This window comes from Coenobita brevimanus, chromosome 7 (assembly GCF_032717465.1).
Source record: "Coenobita brevimanus isolate Jiangsu-jjx chromosome 7, ASM3271746v2, whole genome shotgun sequence".
Lineage (NCBI taxonomy): Eukaryota > Metazoa > Arthropoda > Malacostraca > Decapoda > Coenobitidae > Coenobita > Coenobita brevimanus.
In genome coordinates this window covers 30,208,784-30,214,901 of record NC_136960.1, presented here as the reverse complement: position 1 = coordinate 30,214,901, position 6,118 = coordinate 30,208,784, and the positions used below count along the sequence as shown (strand labels likewise).

Sequence of the window (6,118 nt, the reverse complement as noted above, 5' to 3'; positions counted from 1 at the left end):
ATAATGCAGAGACTGAGTTCATTATATAGGGGCCGGCAGAGCTTGATACAACTTGTAAGAAGGACGCTCAAATGAAGCCATGGGGACAAAGAGTTGACAATCCCGCTCTGAACAACAGAAAGAACGACTTACTCTACTATAACGGTAGAAGGGGGGGACTGAGGCAGAACACGCTCGTGATCAAACATGCAGCATACTGTGCGTTAAAATTACACAAAGGATGATGAAATCATAGGCTATGTAACAATATGTATGGTTATCATCCGGTAGGGGACTTTGTATTTCATGGGAATATGTGGCAGGGATTTATTATTATTATTATTATTATTATTATTATTATTACTCAATCAATCAATCATTCATTTCCTGTGGCACCCCACAAGATGAATAGGGCCTCGATGAACTCCCTTCACCAATATTTGTCTCTTGCCATCTCCTTCAGGTCCCACCAACACTCCTCTCCTGCTTCTCTTTTCATTTTCCTCAACCAAGTTTCCCTCGGCCTACCTCTGCCTATTCTTACCCTAGCAGCCCACTCTGGCACATCCTGTATTAAACTGCCGTCTTTTCTGTATATGTGCACCAGCCATTTCCAACGAGACAGTCTCTTATATTCATCAACTGGTTCCACTCTCGTAATATCCCTTACTCTTTCATTTGTAACAATGTCTTGCCACTTTACCTCAAGAATCCTTCTCAGTATTTTATTTTCAAATCCTAATACTTTCTAATCTTTTGCAATTGTACCATACCATGACTCATGCCCATAAATTAAAATTGGTCTAACCATGGACTTGTAAATCTTTACTTCAGTATGTACCGAAAGCATATTATTATTCCAAACAGAGTTCAACATTCCAACAGCTGCCAAGCCTGTCTACTGTAATTCTCTTCTCAGTTTCACTGTTTAATGTTCCATTAGATGATACAATCGTTCCCAACTATTGAAAAATTTCAATATTCTTCACCATATTATTCCCAATTACACAATCGATTTGGTTCTCCACGTTCATATTAATAATTTCAGTCTTTCCACAATTTATTACCAATCCCATTTTTTCTCCTTCCTCCACCAGACAATCAAACTTAGCACCCTTTGCATCTCGTAAATACATCCGCAAATCAGTACAATATCATCAGCATAGTCCAAATCCACCAGCTTTTTTATTATTATTACTAGTAGTAGTAGTAGTAGTAGTAGTAATAGCAGTAGTACTGTTAATAGTACTACAACTAGTAGTAATAGTGGTGGTGGCATAATAATCTCTCTCTCTCTCTCTCTCGTTAACAATAATCCTTTCATTGCACGTTCGCTGTCGAATTACCCTTCTTTCAAATTCTGCTGTTCCCTCCCTTTCATTTCTCATCACTGTTTACTCAACCCTCAGAATTTTTTCCCTTTTCCTCCCTTCTTTCGTCATCTGTTCACTATCCAGTCTGACATGACTTCTTCCTTAGTTATACCGCTCACTCCTGCTGATTTCCTTTTTAGTTTTAGCTTTACACGTTAATTTCCTTTCTTTCCAACCTCTTCTCCTCTCAGAATGATCACCTCCTGCACTCTATTTTTTCTTCTTGCTTACATAGTCTCTTTTCCTGTTCCCATACCCTGTTGTTTTCCTCTTATTCTGTTTCTTTTGTCCTCTCTCTCTCTCTCTCTCTCTCTCTCTCTCTCTCTCTCTCTTTCTCTCTCTCTCTCTCTCCTACTTGTCGCACACCATCGCCCTCGTACTGTACATCCTTTTCTCTTTCTGTCTTACCTTCTCTCTCTTCACCTTCTTTCATATCTTCCACCTTCCTCCCCTCTCTTTCCTTCAGCTTTCCTCGTTTCTCTCCGATCTCTCTTTTTCTTCATATATTTTCCATTTCGAAGACTCTCTTCTCTTCTTATTTATCTTACTTCCTTGTCTATGTTTTGTATGTCATATCTTCCCGTGTACTCCTTATTCATTCCCGTTCGTCTTTTTAGGCTTCATTATTACTTATTGGTCACTTATGGTAGTTTAACTTTTTACCTCCTACATTCTCGTCTACCTCTCCATACTTTCTTCCCTTTTCCATCTCCTTCATAGTTTACTGTTTAGTTCTTGTTCTTTCCATTGTTGCTTTCACTTCACTTCTCTCATTCTGATCTCCCATCCTCTTCTTGCGCTTTCTAGTGCTCACATTCTCTTCCTTGCATCCTTTACTCCCTCTTTTCTTGCCTTCCACCTTCCACCAATTCATTTTCTTCTCTTTCCATTCCTGCTTTATCTTTTTCAATTGATCTCCGATTTACATCCTTTGTTTCTCTACATTCTTCATATTTTTTCCATTTTTTCCTATTCTTTTTGACACATGAAATCATCATCACTCCCTCATATTCTAATTCATCCCCCATTCTACATTCTTGGCATTTCTCTCTGAGTAAAGTGATCTTTTCCTTCTTCTATCCCCTGTGAGGTTTCCTATTTTTCATTATTCGCTTATCATTCCTAGTTTTTTCATTCTTTGTCCTTCTTTCCCCTTTTTCTTTTTTTTCCTTCTAACTTGCTTTCGTCTGTACTTTCTGCCTTCTTCCTAACCTTTCTCATGTCCACCTGTTTTCTCGTACCTCCACCCAGCAAAATGTTACTTTTACAACCACCATTTCATTTCTCCTACACTTTTTTCTCTCCCCTAGGACGACTCTCCTTGTCTTTTCAGACTTTCAACATCTTGTCCTTCTGTCATCTTTCCTTCCTTTCCTTTCCTCTTTGTCTACTTCCAGTCTTCTCTGTTTTACATCCTTTGTCACTTCTCTTAATTTTTCAACATTTCCCCTCTTCTTTTTTTTTATCTTAATGTTTTACACTTACTGTTTCTTTTGTTTCTGTCTACCTGCTTCATGTCTTCTCTCTACCTACATGCTCTCCCATATTCTTTCTTTCTATACTACAGTATATCTACCTCTTATCTATACTCATCTCTACCTTCATCCACATTTCATCTCTACCTAAATCCTCAGTTCTTCTGCCTTATCTAATTGTTTTCTTCTCTCCCCCTCTTACTCTCCCCTTAATACACCGTCCACTCTATTCCTTAGTTCTGCTTCCCACTCCCTGCTCTCCGTCTCTGCCATTATTCAATCTGTTGTCTTACTCTTACTCTATCACAGAATTCTTCCCTCTCCCATACATTGTCTCGTTTCCGGTTAACTCTCTCTCTCTCTCTCTCTCTCTCTCTCTCTCTCTCTCTCTCTCTCTCCGAAGAGCTGTGACGGCATCTAGTGTTTATGTTCCGGTGTGAGTGTCTGGACAGAGGGTGGGAAGTAGGACAGGATGGAAGAAGAGAGAGTGGAAAAAAGAAAGAAGGGAAAGTGAGTGAAGGAAGGCTGGAAGATGGAAAGAATGGAGGAAAGGAGAGAAGGAGAAAGAGTGCAGGAATGGAGGAGAGGAGAAAAGAATAGAGAACGGAGGGAAGGAAAGCAAGTGGAGGATAGAAGGAAAGGAAAGAAGGAGAAAAGAAAGAAAGGCGAGAAGGAGAGATTCCAGGAAAAGAAGAGGTGCGAATGGAGAAATGGAAGGAAGGGGAGAGAGAGAGAGAGAGAGAGAGAGAGAGAGAGAGAGAGAGAGAGAGAGAGAGAGAGAGGTGGGTATTGTAATAATATTTTCGAACGACAACAACAACAACAACAATAATAATAATAATAATAATAATAATAATAATAATAGCAAAAATAATAATAATTATTATTATTATTATTATGATGATGATGATGATGATGGTTATTATCGTTATATTTTCTTCCTCCTCTTCGAATAGTAGAACAATTGTCAATGGACTCGGGAATTTTGCCAACTGAATCCGTGCTGATTTCGCAATTTAGTCCCATAATTTTGCCACTTGCTCTTTCTTGCCATTGTGGGGTCTCTTTCTCCTCTGAGCCGTGTGCGGTGAGCCTGGTTCGGTGGCCCAAAGATGGAAAGTTGGGGGCGAATCCTCAGTGGACGAGGGTGGTTGCGTGTTGAGGAAGGCAGATTGCTCTCTGATATTTTCATTTTGATTGTCGTTATGACCCTGTTGGGGCTATTGCAAGAGATTTGCATGGCTTACACGTAGCTTCTTCGAAATCATGTGTGAATGAAGAGAGAAACCTGTACTGTACGCAGGAAAAATCATCTGGGCCACCGAATCACTGGTTTCGAGATGGTTAAGCCGTTGCCAGCGATGGTGAAGTTGCATAGGCTGTTGATCATGGTGAAGCTTGGGTGTAGAAATGTCAATATGTGCGAGATGGCAGAGGCAGGTTACATATAGTATATATTTGGGTGGAATTCCGGGAGATTTTGTTCGGAAACCGTTTGACTGTCGATTCAGTGACTGTGATTGTGGGAAAAGTGCAGAAACCGCGAGATGTTGCACTGTTGATAAAGCGTGGTAATCAGTGAGTTTTCTTGTCATTGGCTGCCGTCCCTCCTGCTCACGGGCCCCATTTCATGTATTTCTCTCCATTCCGTCCCTCCAGCTCATCCTTGGTCTCCCCTATCATGCTCTCCGGGTCGGACTCGCAGCTAACTTCTTGTCTTGGCCAAAACATCTCATTATTTGTGTGATCATGCTCGTTTGCATATTGTTTGTTGCAGCTGAAAGGCAACAGTTATACATTTGGAGGGCCTCTTTATTTAAGTTGAACAGGTGGGAACCATTCTGATTTGCCAGAGGTGGGTTAGTTGGATAGATGTCGAGTTTGAGCTGGAATTCATGGTTGAACACTAATACCAGTTGTGATTTTTTGTGATGGTGGTATTTTGGAACTGAACTCTGAGCCACTCTTTGTTTCAACTAGAACAGTGCTCTGCTGGTGGCGCTGCTGAGCTTCAACCTTTCAGCATGGACTGTTCAGTTCTGGGCAACATTTTAACAGGACCAAGTAAGTGTTGGAGATTTGATGTGGTGGGGCACACCACTGCTTGCTTTTAGATTGAGTGAGGGTCCAAAGAGTCTGATGAGCGAGGGCGGGAGCTGCAGGAGACGGGGAGGAGCGTGCAAGAGTGAAAAAAAAAATAGGTGGAGGGAAGCAGACGGGAGTGTTGAAGTAAATGGAAGTGTTGCTTGATAAATAATGTGATTATTTGCAGATGATACATTTCTTTCCTTGGTGGTGGTGAGCAAACGGTGCTTGGCATGAGCTTTGGAAGCTGTATCTGAGAATCAAAATTGACAGTGTGGGAGCGCATTATTATTGTTTTAGAGGCGTGAAGTTGCTGACTGTCCAGTGATTCTGGATGGCCATTCAGTGGACTATATTGAGAGGGGAGATAAAGTGAGCAGATGTTGAGAACACTTTAATGAATTGTTGAACAACGGCCATACCATGTTGAGTACACCGCTTCCCGTCCGATCAGCGAAGTTAAGCAACGTTGGGTCTGGTTAGTACTTGGATGGGTGACCGCCTAGGAACACCAGATGCTGTTGGCATAACGTTCTCCCTACGTGTCAGGTGGGGTTGGTGGAGGATTAGTGCCCCTCCCTGTAAAACAATTAACTCTAAGCCCTTGGCCACCCCGTTTGGGATACATGGCGTCTGGCAATGGATGGATGATGATGATGATGATGATGGATGATGATGATGATGATTATTATTATTATTATTATTATTATCATCATCATCATCATCATTTAACTGAATGCAGCAGGTGTAGCATTAAGAGTGCTCAGACTATAAGCTGCTGGTGCAGCCCATACCCACCTGAAACATCTAAAGGGAAGAAACGAAGAGAGGATGTAGAAAGAATGATAAACAAGTCGTGAGCCAGATCGAGAAAATGAATCTGTTTACCTACAGTATGTTACGACTGTACATGACAATCCATATGTGTTTTAAAGCTTGGTTACATATTATTTGATGTGGTCAATGTTTAAAACTTGAGAAAGACCTACCACAGGTAACATTCAATACAAACCCCTAACCAACAACTAACGATGGAACTATCTTCCTTTGCCTGTATCTCCTATTGCCTTTAACTTCCTGTCTTTTGAACGCAGTGTGTCCAGGCAACTCGAAATTAACTGAACTGATCTTGAATGTGTCTCTCTGTTGTCTTATTTTTGTTCTCGATATAGCACTCCTACAGGCATGTGGCCTTTGGTTCTTTCT

At 41.1% G+C, this 6,118-nt stretch overlaps 1 non-coding gene across 1 annotated transcript; it reads left to right on the top strand.

Annotated features, from left to right (window-relative positions):
* Positions 1-5,320: 5,320 nt before the first annotated feature.
* On the top strand, positions 5,321-5,439 carry LOC145405358 (5S ribosomal RNA). The gene has a single exon (XR_013898338.1). It is a non-coding gene; the product is annotated as a 5S ribosomal RNA (ribosomal RNA).
* The last annotated feature ends 679 nt before the right edge of the window (positions 5,440-6,118 follow it).